This window comes from Macaca thibetana, chromosome 18 (assembly GCF_024542745.1).
Source record: "Macaca thibetana thibetana isolate TM-01 chromosome 18, ASM2454274v1, whole genome shotgun sequence".
NCBI classification, from domain to species: domain Eukaryota; kingdom Metazoa; phylum Chordata; class Mammalia; order Primates; family Cercopithecidae; genus Macaca; species Macaca thibetana.
This window is the reverse complement of record NC_065595.1, coordinates 4,516,354-4,531,022: the sequence shown is the minus strand read 5'-3', so window position 1 is coordinate 4,531,022 and position 14,669 is coordinate 4,516,354. Positions and strand designations below refer to the sequence as shown.

The window sequence follows — 14,669 nt, the reverse complement described above, 5'->3', positions numbered from 1 at the left end:
GAATCAAGCATGATAATGCAACGAAGCTGCGAAGGAAGGTCCGTGCTCGTTTCTCTGCCAAGTCAAAACTTCATCGCTCGTGATTCAGTGGCCTCACACTTCTCAGCTCCCCTTCAGCCTCTGGAAAAATGGCATTTGCAGCTGTCTCCCTGACCTCAGGGCGAGGAGAGGAAGAAGGACCCGGAATCCTTGCCTGCCCAGGAACAGGGGGAGGCTGCCACGTTCTGTGCCCTTATTGCTAACTCCCGGCTGCCCACTGATGCACCCTGACAAAGCCTCTGCTGGCTCATGTTTCCCGTTTTTGGCGTTACCAAGAAATAACCCTTTGCTTTGTCTCCATTTCCAGAGTCCATCTTCAACTTCCCCGAGACGCTTTCAAGGGCAGGGCAGGGGTCAGGAGCCAGGCAGCCTCAGTGGGTGCTTCAGCCCTGACCCAGGCCTCAGAGCTGTCAGGGCACCAGCAGCTCCCCTCTGCAAACCTCTCTATGGGGAATGTTAATCTAAAATAATTTTCTCTCTTTCTCTCTTTACAACTGAAGAAAAGTACTTCTTAGAGCGAACTTAACTACCTACCTTTAATGTTTTATAGTCCGGGAAAATGGCACAAAGCAACATGTTTAAGTAGTTCCTTTACTAGAGTTGATAGAATCCTAAAATCTCAAGGGCCTCTGGAAGGAATGAAATCGTATCTCTGCTAAGGCTCGTGTGTTTTACGAGTTGATGGGTTGAGGCAATGCCGTGGTCGGCACCACGGGGCTCCCCGCAGGGCCCAGGGAGTGGGGATGAGGGGGCGCAGCGAGGAACGAATGGAGAGCCGCCCAGGCCGAGGCCAGGTGCCTTTCCAGTCTGTCCTCCAGGAGCTGGGTGACTTCTTAGCATCCTAATTCTCTGGAAAGACAGTTTAAAAAGTTGTTTCGTTTCCTAGGACATTTTCGCTGGGACTGTTGAAAGTCGGACAGCACCCGCCTCGCGCTCACCCCGCCGGGATCCGCGGGGACAGCTCCTTTCCTAGGAGGCCCGGGCCCGCCTCTGCGCCGGGACGGCCTGGGAAGCTGCCCAGGCTCCGCCGACTTCCCTTCCCAGCCCCGGCTGAACACTGCGGGGCCCTGTCGGCGGCGGGGCCTGCGGACCCGGGAGCGCGCGGCTGCGCTGCACGTGCAGGGACCTGGCGGCGCCGGGGTCAGCGCGAGCGTTTGATGTGCGGCGGGGAGCGGGCCGGGCCCCGGGAGGGCGCTTCGCACCTCCCCGTGTGTCCGGGTTGAGCGCGAGGTCAGGAGGCGACGCGGAGTTCACGGCGAAGACGGATCGCGGGGGCTCGTCCCGCCCGGGTTGCGCGCAGCGGTGGCCGCGTGATGGATGGGCCGGACCGGGCACCCGGGAACCCGCGAGCGCGGGGCTGGGCTCGGGGCTGGGTCGGGGGGCCCCGACTCGGTTATTGATCGGCCCGAGCGCAGGAGAACTGACTCTATAATGTATAATGCATCGCCTGCCCGGGAAAAGGGTTTGCTTTTGTGGGAGCAAAAGGCAACTTTCTGCCCCGCCAGAGCGTTGCTAAGTGAGCGGTAATGACCACGCTAGAAATTTCATAGGGAGAGGCTAATGGCAGGCTTACTCTAAAAGTGCTTTCATATGCAACTTCTGTCTAATCCCTTGAGGAGGAAGAAAACATCGGCGACTAAGAAAGTTCAAGTTGTGCAGGGCCTGGGCTTTTAGGGTCGGAGTCAATTCTGCTCTGCGTGACTTTGAAGAGGAGGACCTGTGGTTTTTTTCCAGTGGATTTCCACACGTGTTTTAAAGAGAACTCCCGGCCTCTGAAATGAAAGGCCCGCCTGTAGGGTTTTGCTGCCTCCCCGCTGCCCACGCCCCACCCCCACAGCCTGGATCAAAGCGAGCAGACAAATTATTCAGAAGTAACACAGCCCTGAAATGTTCCTAACCGTGACTATTTGAGGCGATGGATCAAGCGTGCTTCTCCCGCCCCCAACCCACCCCCAGGCCGAAAATGTGACTCTGGAAACGGACTTGCAGAGCTGGCTTCGGTTTCTGTACGTTTCTGACCCCTGTTGACTTTAGGACAAGGCTTCCTGTTTCCAGGACTGCAGCATCGCCAGACAGCCTCGCCATGCAATCGGCTTTGCAGTTGGACGTTCCAGATACGATTTCATTCCTTACCAAAGACACTTCTTCAGGACGATTTTAGGATTCTATCAACGCTAGCAAAGGAGCTACTTAAACACGTTGATTTGTATCGCTTTCCCTGACAATGAAACATTGAAGGTAGGTAGTTAAGCTCGCTCTGAGAAGCCCTTTTCTTCAGTTGCAAAGAGAGAAAGAGAGAAAAGTATTTTAGGTTAAAATTTTCCATAGAGAGGTTTACAGAGGGGAGCTGCTGGTGCCCTGACGACTTTGGGGCCTGGGTCAGGGCTGAAGCATTGAGGCTGTCTGGCTCCTGACCCCTTTGCTGCCCCTGAAAGCGTCTCCCGGGAAGCTGAAGAAGGACTCTCAGGGCTGCTGTGGTCAGGCCTGAGGCTGCCCTCTGAGTCCCCTGGGCAGAAGGGCTTTTAGCCAAGAGCACGTCTAGGCGGGCGTGGTGCTGGGCACTGTTGCCAGGGCAGAGCCTGAGGGGTTACAAAGCCCCAGAAAGTCCACGCACTCCATAGGAGGGCTCTCCTAGGAGAGCTTACAACTTCTAGGAAATGAAATTCCTGCGTAAAAATAAACCATCACACCAAAGCTCCTAGTGCAGCATGACTGATGTATGTATTGGTGTATACTAATCACTGACAGGCTGCCTTAAACCACTGCCCACACGAGAATTCTAGAGCCATTTCACAATTTAGTTTCCATAAATGTGAGCATATTTCAGTCCCCTTAAGGTCTCAAATTATAATATTACAAGTTACATTGTACTGTATTTGCTCTGTTGTAACCATCGTGAATGTAGGTGCACGATGGTTGGGGACATCGGGGACATAATTAGTCTTTAGCACTTTCTAGCTCAGTATTTATAATTAAATAATTTGACATAGGTATAAAATATAGCTTCATTTTTTTAATCCACATGTTGCACTCCAGTTCAAATTTATGAAAAAACAAATTATAAACTTCATTAATTGGATTATTGTTGTTGAACAAATTATTTGTTTTGAGTCATTGGTGGCTAGCAATATAGTATTTTAAAATACATAAATATATTTGAATTTCACAATCTTCCTAGAATAGATTGAATTTCACAATCTTCCTAGATCTAAGTCCAAAGAGAATAGACTCTTCCTTAAGCTTAAACTGTCTGTGCTTTAAAATGAAAACATAAACAAGATCCTGCCTTAGGATTTTACTCGTAGTTCTATCTTAGGCATAGGAGGACTTATTAAAAGGTAAAGAAATCATCATATAGGCTAAAGTGAAAAAGACCAACAATGTCAAACGTTAGTGTGAGTATGGAGCAACTGAAACTCTCATACCTGACTGGTGGGAGTGTGAAATTGTGCATTCACTTGAGAAAACTGCTACAGTTTCTTAACAAGTTAACCATACTTAGGTTTTATACCTTATGGCCCAGCAATTCCACTTGTAGGTATTTATCCAAGAGCAATAAAAATGTATGTCCACAAAAGGCCTTATACCAAAATGTTCACAGCAGCTTTATGCATAATAACAAAAAATGAAATCAAACCAGCTATCTAAAAACAGGAGAAAAGATAATCCAATTTTGTTTATCCATCCAGTGGAATACTACTCATCAATAAAAAACTATAAACTCCTGATATACTTCATGAATGGATGGATAGATGGATGGATGGATCTGAAAAACATCATGATGAATAGCCATGAAGCCAGACATGAAAGAGTACATACAATATGGTTTCTTTGATCTGAGGTTCTGGAACAGGTAAAACTAATCCATGGTAACTTAAATCAGAACTGGGAGTACTTCTGGTGGGAAGATTTAGTGGGAAGGGGCATAAAAGATCTTCCTGTATCTTGATAGAAGTGTGGGTTTTACAAGTGTATGCATTTGTAAAACTCATTCAACTGCATGCTTAATATTCGTGCATTTCACTGTATGTAAGCCATTCCTCAATATGATATATGAAAAAAGAAAGTCATATAAAAGTCATAATATAACAAAAGAGGAATTCTGGAGTTCTTGTGGAATATGCTATGTCAGAAAACTGCTAAAGAATAAATGGAGTGATTTTTTAAAGACAAGGAATCAGATAAAGGTAAGAATTTCAAAATCAAAGAATGTGTTGAGTGATAGAATTGCAGAATTAATTATTCCTTAGAGTTACATTTCTCCACAATGTGTTGTTTGGCATATTAAAAGGCATTCTATGCAAAACGATTCTATGGTCATAAATTTGGGAAGCTGTAGGTTAAACCAAGGTAAATAGGATTTCTTCCCTAGTACTTCTCAGACTCTGTAAAATGCTAATCCTTAATGTGGGCCTTGTTTTGGGTTGAATTCTACCTCCCCAAAAGGGAGGTTGAAGTCCTCATACCTGTTGATGTGATCTTAATTGGATATAAGGGTTTTGCAGATGTAATTAGTTAAGGTCATACTGGATTTAAGGTGGGCCCTTCATCGTATATGACTGATGTCCTTGTAAGAGTAGGATAAAGACAGTGAGAGAGAGACCAGGGGGAGGATGCCCATGTGATGATGGAGGCAGAGATGGGAGTGATGCATGTATAAGTCAAGGAGGGCCAAGAATAGCTGGCAAACACCAGAGGCTAAAAGAGACAAGGAAGGATTCCTCCATAGGTTTTTGTATCAGTTCCTTCTCATGCTACTAATAAAAGACATATCTGAGACTGAGTAATTTATAAGGGAAAGAAGTTTAATTGACTCACAGTTCAGGAAACTTACAATCATGGTGGAAGGGAAAGCAAATATGTCCTTCTTTACATGATGGCAGGAAGGAGAAGTGCAGAGAGAAGGGGCAGAAAACCCCTATGAAACCATCAGATCTCATGAGAACACACCACTATCACCAGAAAAGCAAGAAGGCAACCACCCCTATGATTCAATTACCTCTCATCCGGTCCCTCCCGCCACAGGTAGGAGTTATGGGAATCACACTTCAATTTGAGATTTGGGTAGGGACAGCCAAACAAACCACATCAGCTTCAGATGGAGCTGGGCTGTATTGACATCTTGATTTCTGATCTCAGACTTCTAGCCTGCAGAACTGTGAGAGAATAAATCTCTATTGTTTCAAGCCACCTGTCTGTGGTACCTTGTTAGAGCAGACACAGGAACCGTACAAACCTCTAGGAAAAAGATGTGATGATCTCACGTTTCCCAGATTGATCTGATCATACAACCTTCTGCCCTTTCCATGGCATATCTTGAGAGTGTTTGGCCAGCCCAGTGTGGTAATCCCTGCCTACTGGGACAGCCTTTCCTTCCACTCTTCATGTTATTCTTGCTTACCTTAAAAGCAGTGTGGTAGGCAGAATGATGGCCCCCAAAGATGTCCACATCCTAGTCCTGGAACGTGGGAATATGGGAGCTACATGGCAAAGAGGAATTAAGGGAGCAATGGAGTTATGTTTGCTGATCAGCGGACTTTAAAATACGGAGGCTATCCAGGTGGATCTAGTGTAATCATGAGGGTTCTTAAAAGTAGAAGAGGGTAGTTAAAGAGATTGACAGGGTACTTAAATCAGAAGACAGAATTGGAGATGGAGGAAGGGTCTGCCAACCAAAGATGGTGGGTGACCTCTAGAAGCTGGAAAAGGAAGGCATGGATTCTCCTCTCCAGCAGACAAAGAAACACACCTGCCTACACATTGATCTTAGCTCAGGGAGACCCATGTTTGATTTCTGACCCACGGTACAGCAAGATGATAGCTTTATGCTGTTTCCAGTCTGTAAGTTTGTGGTAATTTTTTATAGTGGCAATAGAAAGCCAACATAAGCAGTAAGTGAAATAATTATTTCTTCATTTTTTTAGAAAATTTGACTTTAGATGTCAAAAACTAGAATTTTAAATTTTTTAGAATCTTGTTCCAGTATATTGTCCATATTGCATCAAGTTGTGTCATTTCCTACTCAAACAAAGACTGTCTACATGAATGCTTGCAAACATGACAAGAATAATAACATGTAAAACCATATTTCCCCTGGTGGCTTCTTTTCTTTTCCTGGAAAATATTTCATATATCTGTGGTATGCTTGTAATCTTCCTGTTTTAGATCAACACTTGTGTTTGTGCTGCTATTTTCAGAAGTTTGAGATCATCTAAATCATTTAATGTGATTGGAAGTGTGGTGATGAAGACATGGTGTTGGCTTCCTCTAACTCATCCTGAATTTGCAGCATGATCGTGTTAGAGCTCTTGCTCCAGTAGTCTCCCGTTTCCACCCTCCCCTCCCTCTGCTCCAGGTTCCTTGTGATTTGAGCTCCTGGGTTTCCTGGTCTATACAAAATTCAGCATCTCTGTCTACCAATCATAGGACATAATGGCCCCTGTCTTAGTCCATTTGGGCTGCTATAACAAAAGGCCATAGACTGTGTGGCTTATAACCTACAGAAATTAATTTCTCACAATTCTGGAGGCTGGGTACAATGCCTGGTGATGCCCTGCTTCCTCACTGTGTCTTCACATGGCAAAAGGGGCGAGGGGGCTCTCTGGTGTCTTTTTATAAGGACAGGAATTCCAATTATGAGGGCTTCACCTTCATGACCTAATCACCTCGCAAACGTCCCACCTCCTAATAAGATCACATTAGGGTTAGGATTTCAACACATGAATTTTGGGGGGACACATTCAGGCCTTTATAGGAATTTGATAGTCCTCATGGTTAGTATCTTACCTAATCAATACCCATAGATGCAAGATACCAAGGCATTTAAATATATTTCACAGAGTTGGGTTTGATAGTCAAATAAAACCATTAGATTCGTAAGGTAAGTGTTAGAAAATTGTAACAACTATTCCCCACCTTCCTTCATGAAGGTAGTGGAAAACAGAAGGAAGTCACCTTGTCCTAAATGCAAATGAATTTCTCAGAAAATTGAAGAGGGTGAGAATAATGCTATGAACTGACATGCTTCTCAACCTTCCCTCCCTCCCTCCCTCCTTTCTTCCCACCTTCCTCATGGCAAAGGAGAGAGTAACTTCCCAGCATATGCAAGCAAAGTCCATGGCAGCCCGGAAAATGAAGATTTTTTTTTTGTTTTTTTGGCAGAAAATTCATAGCGATTTGACATCAGGATTCCAACGTGTCTAGCTGTATGTTAACAAAAAAATAAAGATTCAAGTAACATTAGCTAACTGGCCTGCCCTCCTAGCCTTTCATCATATTATCTGTATGGCTTGGTTTTCCAGCCTGCAGGTGAGGCTCACCACGTGGCAGCTCCTCTCAGATAAACTATCAACCAGGCACCCAATAAGCATGCAATTGAGGTCATTGAGAAAGTGTAGAGAACATGGACACATGCACACATATGCAACCATCCACACATGCACACATATGCAACAATCCACACATGCACACATATGCAACAACCTATACATGCACACGATACACAGGCAATGCATACGTGGCCTATGCATGCACACATAGATGCCCTTGGCTCCACTGGATGGAGGAGTAGCTACATTGTGAAAGGCAGAAGAAAAACATTTAGTTGCCCTCAGGTGGGGGAGCAGAGTTAACTTGGATGGAGCTCCCCTCTACCTGAGACTCTGGGGAAGAAGGTCAGATACACACACCCATGTTTACTGTGCAGATCCATCGTCACTTTTCCCATTGAGGGTGATGCCAGTGGGTCCGTGTTGTTGTTCTTCATTGTTTTTCCACACTTCGTTGGTAGATGGGGTGGAGCCGCCCCTCTTGGGAAGCCCAGTGTGCTTAGACATGGCGGGAGTCATCTCTTCCTGGGCAAGAGGGTGCAGTGACTGTGGGATTAGCCTGTCTATTATTTTTGGGTGTGCACAGGGTGACAAGTTAGGAAGGGTGTGCTCAAAGGTTATTCAAATATTTCAAATAAAGCATATTTGAGCATGGAAAGGCCAGGGAACATTAATCAAATGTCAGCACCAAGACACTTTGTAGGCTATTTCTGGTATGTGTTTGCTGAGCGGCAGTCTGGCTTAGGCTCCCTGGGACATGTGATCACCCCAGTGTGAAGAAACGTGGAGCATTATGCATGGGAGGCTCTGGAAGTGCTGGGAATTTGCAGATGGAGTGCAGTGGACAGGATGTGTTCCAAAACAGCCCAGAGTCATTCCTCTGCAGGGGATACAAAGGGATGCACAATTGTGTTGACTGACAAGGCCGGAGTCTATTTCCATTCCTGCCCCTCTTGGGAAGTTAGATTAAAGGGGGAAATATTTTGCATAAAAGTGATTTTCACAGAATAATGACTGAAATGATAATAAGCTGGTGATGGGCATCCATCACAGTAATGAAATAGCCTCCTACAGGAGTCCTGCAACTGGCTGTTTCCCCCCAGAAGCAGTGTTCCCTCTCAACATCACCCTCTTGGATCCTTTCTGATCTGCCTCACTGAGGCTTCCTTCAGAAAGCCAAGCGAGCAAGCGATATTGCCTTTCTCTCCTTCAGCTCCTATCAAAACAGTGCAGCAGCCCCAGTCACAAACTCAAGAGTCTTTTGACAGCAGCAATTAAGCAACTTAATTAATGAGTGAATAAAAACGATAATATTTACTGAATGGGAGCATCCTGTTTTGCATTTTTATTCAAACTCTGCACCTGAAGAACACCACTAAGGAAAGCTCCCCATCCCGCTGTTGTGGAGACACCTCTCTCTCTCTCTTGCTTCTCTCTCACTTCTCTCTCTCTCTCTCTCTCTGTCTTCTCTCTGTTCCCTTGCCCTGTCTCTTTCTCTTTCTCTTGCTTCCTTTGGTTCTGGCCTCATGAACACCCCAAGGATAACATACGCAGTGTAAGATAGACACAAGGCTAATCCCTGCCCTCCTTCCAGGGGGAATACACTTCTTCTATCTTTGTCATGGTCTTTGTTCACCCCTAAAAATCCTCATTCATACATGAAGGACAATTTCATGATACTTTTCTGAGGCTGAACTTTACATCAAAGTGGGTGATTAATTACTGATAAGGGTATAATAAAACATTAATGCATTTTGTAATTAACCAGCTTAGGAATGACATCTCCCATCTCTTCATGAGTGACATGTTCACACGCACACACACACGTACACACAGAACTTTTTTTAAAAAAATTCTTTATTTGGCTATTAATCTCAGCAGTGCCCTCAATACATTACATTCTTTTTAAAAGCCACATATATTTTCCTCAATGAAATATCTAATCCATCTTGAGTGTAAGGAAAGCCCATACATAATTATTCCGTCGTGACAGACAGTGAGCTTTCTCGCTATTATTTTTGACGGTGCTGTCATGGATGCCAAATATATGTTGTGGTGGGAGCCAGCCAGAGTCGGGAACCCACCTGGAGAGCGGCTCCTTTCTTCTCTCGGGAAAGGTTCCCCACGCCTGACAGCCCCACCATTCTGGTTAAGCTTAATTAGTCAAGAGAGAAAAAGAACTGACTTCAGAGTGTTGTGTTACGTTTGGGGCTCCCCCCTTTTTTCCCCTTTCCACTCAAAATTTGACATTCTTTGGAGAAGATGAAGTTCCAAGTGGGATCTGTGTTGGCACTTCCCACCCTCTTGTCATCCTCACGTGGGACCCACTTCTCACCGCCCATCTTTTGTCTCCCAGGGGACTTGCAGGACTCTGCCCAGCCCACACAAAGGACTCTGCACTGGCAGAACTGGATGTATTGTTGCCTTGAGAGACGTTCATTTATTTCAGTGTGAAACCCGTTAAAATGGAAGTGTGTAGGATTTGGGTTGGCTGGATGCAAGCTTCCTCTGCAGTGGGATGAGGTACACTGGGCCCCCGACATTCAGAGTCCCCCACTTTCATGCCCCTTGGCCTCTCAGGCCTGTGCCTTTCCATATGAATACTGGCCTTGGACTTGTCCTGGCCAAGGGGACAGGAGTCACATCCATACTTGCCGGCTTTAAAAATGTGCTTTTGTGTTTCCACTTGCTGTCCTGGAGGCTGCCACTACCAGGAGCATGCTGGCCTGCCTGTGGGAGGAACAGATACCAGAGGAGACCTGAGTGTGTCCTCAAGGCCATGCCCCATCAGCCATCCCAGCAGAGCCCACAGCCGCCTGCAGAGGAATGAGGCCCCCCACCCAGGATCGCCAGAACCGCACAACTCGCAACTGTGTGAGGAGTAATGGACAAAATTTTGAACTGTGAGCCTTTGGGCCTGGGGAGGTTTGTGATGCAGCAGTAGCTCCCAGACCCTTGAAGCTCTTCCGCACGAAGGTGCTGAGCCGTGCACCTAGGCAATGCCAGACTCTGCACTAGGCCCGCCGGGGTGTGCAGAGAGAGAGAGCTGAACAAACTGCGGTTCCACCCAGAAGACCCAGAAGAACATTCACTGAGCAGCCAGTGCAAGAGGTGAGAGCGCATGCGTGGAGACGCTCACGCTTGTGGTGTAGAAAAGGAGGCCAGAGGCTCCCAGACCATGATTCCTTTCCTTTAGGTGTTTCTTGCGCATTTTCAATCCTAAATCTCTTCACATATTATGGAGATTTCTGATTGAATGTCCCCGTTTCCCCTTAGACAGCAGGCCCTGTGTGAGTCACCACCTCCATCTTCCTATGTCCTGGGTGTGGGCTCAGTGAAGGACAGTTGTGGAAATTTAGAGAGAAGAGGTCGCCGGGGTGGTGGGGACGGCGAAGCTTCAGAGGAGAAAAGAAGCGTGGTGGAGAGGGTAGACTCTGGAAGCCACTGCAGAGCTCTCCCCCAGGCTATGAGCAGGGCATGATGGTCCCAATAGCCTGCATCTGTGTTCATTTCAACTGGCTGTCTTGTGACAAGGAAGACGGGCCAGGTTCCCAGTGGGAAATCTACGGTGATCATTAAGAGTGCAGGGCCTGAGATGAACCCTGGCAGGTGAAAGACACCTGGTTTTGTGCAAGCTGGTTTTGCAGAAGCCTGTGGGAGGGGCCCCAGGGGGAAGGGAGCAGAGGGCAGTGTTGGCTCTGGTTCCCCGACCAGGCAGGTGGGCTAGCACCTGGGTGAGGAGCTTTGCATCTGGAGCCCGACATGCCTCAGTCCGGATCCTGCCTTTATCAGCTTATGATCTGTTACCTGCCAGTGGATATGACGAGGACTAAATTAAGGAAAGTGATCAAGTCATCTTCGTTCATTGCCCACCACAGAGCAGGCACTCAGTGGAGAGCACTCACCACCATCTATGCTACTAATGCTGTGTCTGCGGCCCTTGGTTTTCTGGAAAGACTTGAGAGTACAGGGGCAGGTTAGGGACCACAACCAGGAAGCAAGACATATCTGAGAGAATGCATGGGAGCTTATGGAAGGATGTACAAGGCCAGTTGTGGGGATCCTGGCATTTCGGGAGGCTAAGATGAAAGGATCACTTGCATCCAGGAGTTCAAGCCTAGCCTGGCAACATAGTGAGACCCCCGGCTCTATGAAAAATCAAAAATCAACTGGGCATGGTGGCATGTGCCTGTAATCCAAGCTACCCAGGAAGCAGAGATGGGAGGATCGCTTGAGCCCGGGAGGTTGAGGCTGCAGTGAGCTGAGATCATATCACTGCACTCTTTCTGTGCAACAGAGTGAAACCCTGTCTCAAAAAAACCAAACCAAAACAAAACAAAAACCAAGAATTTACAAGAGGACAGTTTTAGTGGTTGAAAAATCATTCACTCATTCCAGGAGCAAGAGCCTTGTGAGTTTTCTTCCTGTTCTTGCCTGGGTTATCTCTACTGAATCAAAGACTCCTTGTTAGGAATGCTCTGGTGGCATCAATCAATGTGTTTATAAATCATTTGATTTTACAATGGAAAAAGATACCACAAAACAACACAGCTGTAGTGCACGTACAGATGACCATGGAACGGCAGCCTGGCGTTTTCAGTAGAGCATTGGGCAGTAGAGTCCCTGGGCGTTGGAACCCCGGCCCATTACCACCCAACACCATCCCTGGGCAAAACGCCCAACTTCCATCAGATCCATGAATGGAAAATGGGCATAATTATAACTGTGCCGTACTCTCTATCTCTCAGCTAAGGTGAGAAACAAATATGAGGATGCTCAGTGAAAATGCTTTGAAGTCTGTGAAATGTGAAGCAAAGGTGAAGCGCGAGGAATAATAAGGCTCTAAGGACTCACACTTGGGCGTTTGCTCTGAGCTGGCCCCTGTCCTCCACACTGAACCTACAGCCTCTCTTCTCACCTAATCTGCACAAAAATGTTATGAAGCAGACACACTTACCATGCTGGCCTTTCCGGGAAATTTCAGGTCTTAGTGTCGCCCATTACCAGTGGCATTTCATGCCACAAGTTAGGCCATCTGCACCTCCAAGCACAGGGTCACAGAAGACTTAATCCAGTCCCTTGGGCTGACTCAGTGGCTGGTTTGGGTGAACCCCTGTTGTCCCCTTGAGCAACTCGGGGGCAATGGTTATGGGTAAGGCTGAAAAATCCGTCTGGCTGCAAACCTGGTACTGATACAAACAAGGCCTAGACAGGCACTAAGTGTTCTGTGTTCCCCAAAGAGATCTTAATGAAATCCCAGCATACCTCTCACTCCTACACTTAAAATACCTTGGGCAAGAGCATGCTTTTGACCCCACCCCAGCCATTTGGATTGAGAAATTCCATTGAAGATGCACAGCTTTCCTCCAGTGCAGGAGCTGGGTATCCAAATGCAGAGCCTTCTCCAGACTCTTTGGGCTTAGCCTGGCTTGGTAGGCTCAGGAGGGATTCAAGATTATTTCATCCTTTATGTCTGTTCAATGGCAGTTTATCATCATTGCCACCTCATCCTCTATTGTAGCCAAACCTCACAACCAGTACCATGTGAACTTCGTCACTGATGCCACGTTCTTTTTCTCGGCTGTCACTAAGCTCAGGTCAGGATGGCCCTCCCGGCTGACTTCCCTGATACTTTCTGTATCTCCTTTTCAGTGTGCCCTAAAATGACAGCTGGACTTCCAACAGTGGTTTCTTCTGTGGGACACATGGCTCTTATACTCAGGGCGGCACTGATTCCTTTATTACCAGTGGCTTGATTTTCCCGGATCTATCTCCATGCAGACAGTGTGAGGTTGGACTTCATGCCTCACGTTCCTGGTTGGGGCTCGGAGGTCTACCCCAGCTTGCTGCTGTGCCGCCCCCAGTTTACTCAATGCCCAGCCTGCAGCTCCTAAGTTGAACCGGCACACTGCACGCTCACCTGGTCTGTGCTTCCAGCTGCATTGGAAATGGAAGCATTAAACACAATTCTCCACTGCCAGCCACCTGCTAGCTAATGAGTGACATCATTTAACGCTGTTTTGAAAAGAGAGATTTAAAGTTGTTTTGAAAACTGAAGGAAAAATACAAATGTTTGAGTGTTAAACATTTTGCCCAAATACTAAAATGTGAATGTCTTTTTATTGTGACAGTTCTACAGGAAAGCGGGCTACAGCATGCCTGTGCTTGTCAATGAAAATCTTAGCACTGAGTTTGGTAAACATTATGGCAGTCAGGAAGCCACTTAAAAATAAAGTTTAAAGAAAAGAAAGAGAATTATTCACTTTCCTTCTAATTTCCCCAGATACACTCAATATTCTGCTTTATTTTTTAGTATTTTAACTAAAATAAGAAAACTCGGATTCGACTTCTATGTGTTCTATGATTGTTGTTGTTTTCTCTGATTATATAAAATACATGTTTGCAGCAGAAAACTTGGCAAAACAGAGATATGAAGAATAAAACAAAAATCACCTATAGTTCTAAGCCATGGGAATAATCCTATATATATTTCCGAGGTATTCTGAAGCATGTGTATTATAGTCCAAATATTTAAAAACAAAATTTGGATAATACTTTAGATAGAGAGTTGTATTCTGATTTCTTCTATTAATATTATAACTTTCAAACGAGGGACTTACATGGCTTTTATTTTTCTTTACTATGTAAGTACTTATGTTCTTTATGAGAAAAATAAAAAATATAGAAAAGAAAGATAAGAAAATAAAATCAGTAATAATCCCCTCACTTAGAAATGACTGCTGTTAACATTTTAGTTTTTTGGTTTCTATCTATTTATATTCAATTTGAATGAAAACAGTATAATTTCACTGTGTCTATATTGCTTGGTAACATAATGATTTAACTGTATAATAAATAGTATATTACATGAATGTTTTGAGTAATAGTCTGTGTGATAATTTTTATTAGGTGTATGGTGTTCCACTACATAAATGTATCATAGTTTACTTCACAAATAAACTCGTATCAAATACTTATGTTGTTGTTAATCTGTGATTTATAATGAAGCTGTAAACATAACTTTTAGCTAAATATTTATGGATACCCTTCATTATTTATTTCCTACATAGTAGAAGTAGAATTTTATGGTCAAAGGATGAAGACATGATTTTCTTACATTCAGGAGATATTCAATTATATGGCTCTACCATAATTTATTTATTATTTTTATTTATTTTAATTGAGACAGAGTCTTGCTCTGTCGCCCAGGCTGGAGTGCAGTAGTGTGATCTCAGCTCACTGCAACCTCCACCCACCAGGTTCAAGCAATTCTCCTGCCTCAGCCTCCCGAGTAGCTGGGAC

General features: G+C 45.4%; 1 long non-coding RNA gene across 1 annotated transcript; it reads left to right on the top strand.

Annotated features, from left to right (window-relative positions):
- The first annotated feature begins 1,346 nt into the window (after window positions 1-1,346).
- Window positions 1,347-13,868, top strand: LOC126941271 (uncharacterized). The gene is made up of 3 exons (XR_007721218.1): window positions 1,347-2,277; window positions 3,729-3,892; window positions 10,068-13,868. It is a non-coding gene; the product is annotated as an uncharacterized LOC126941271 (long non-coding RNA).
- Window positions 13,869-14,669: the final 801 nt, after the last annotated feature.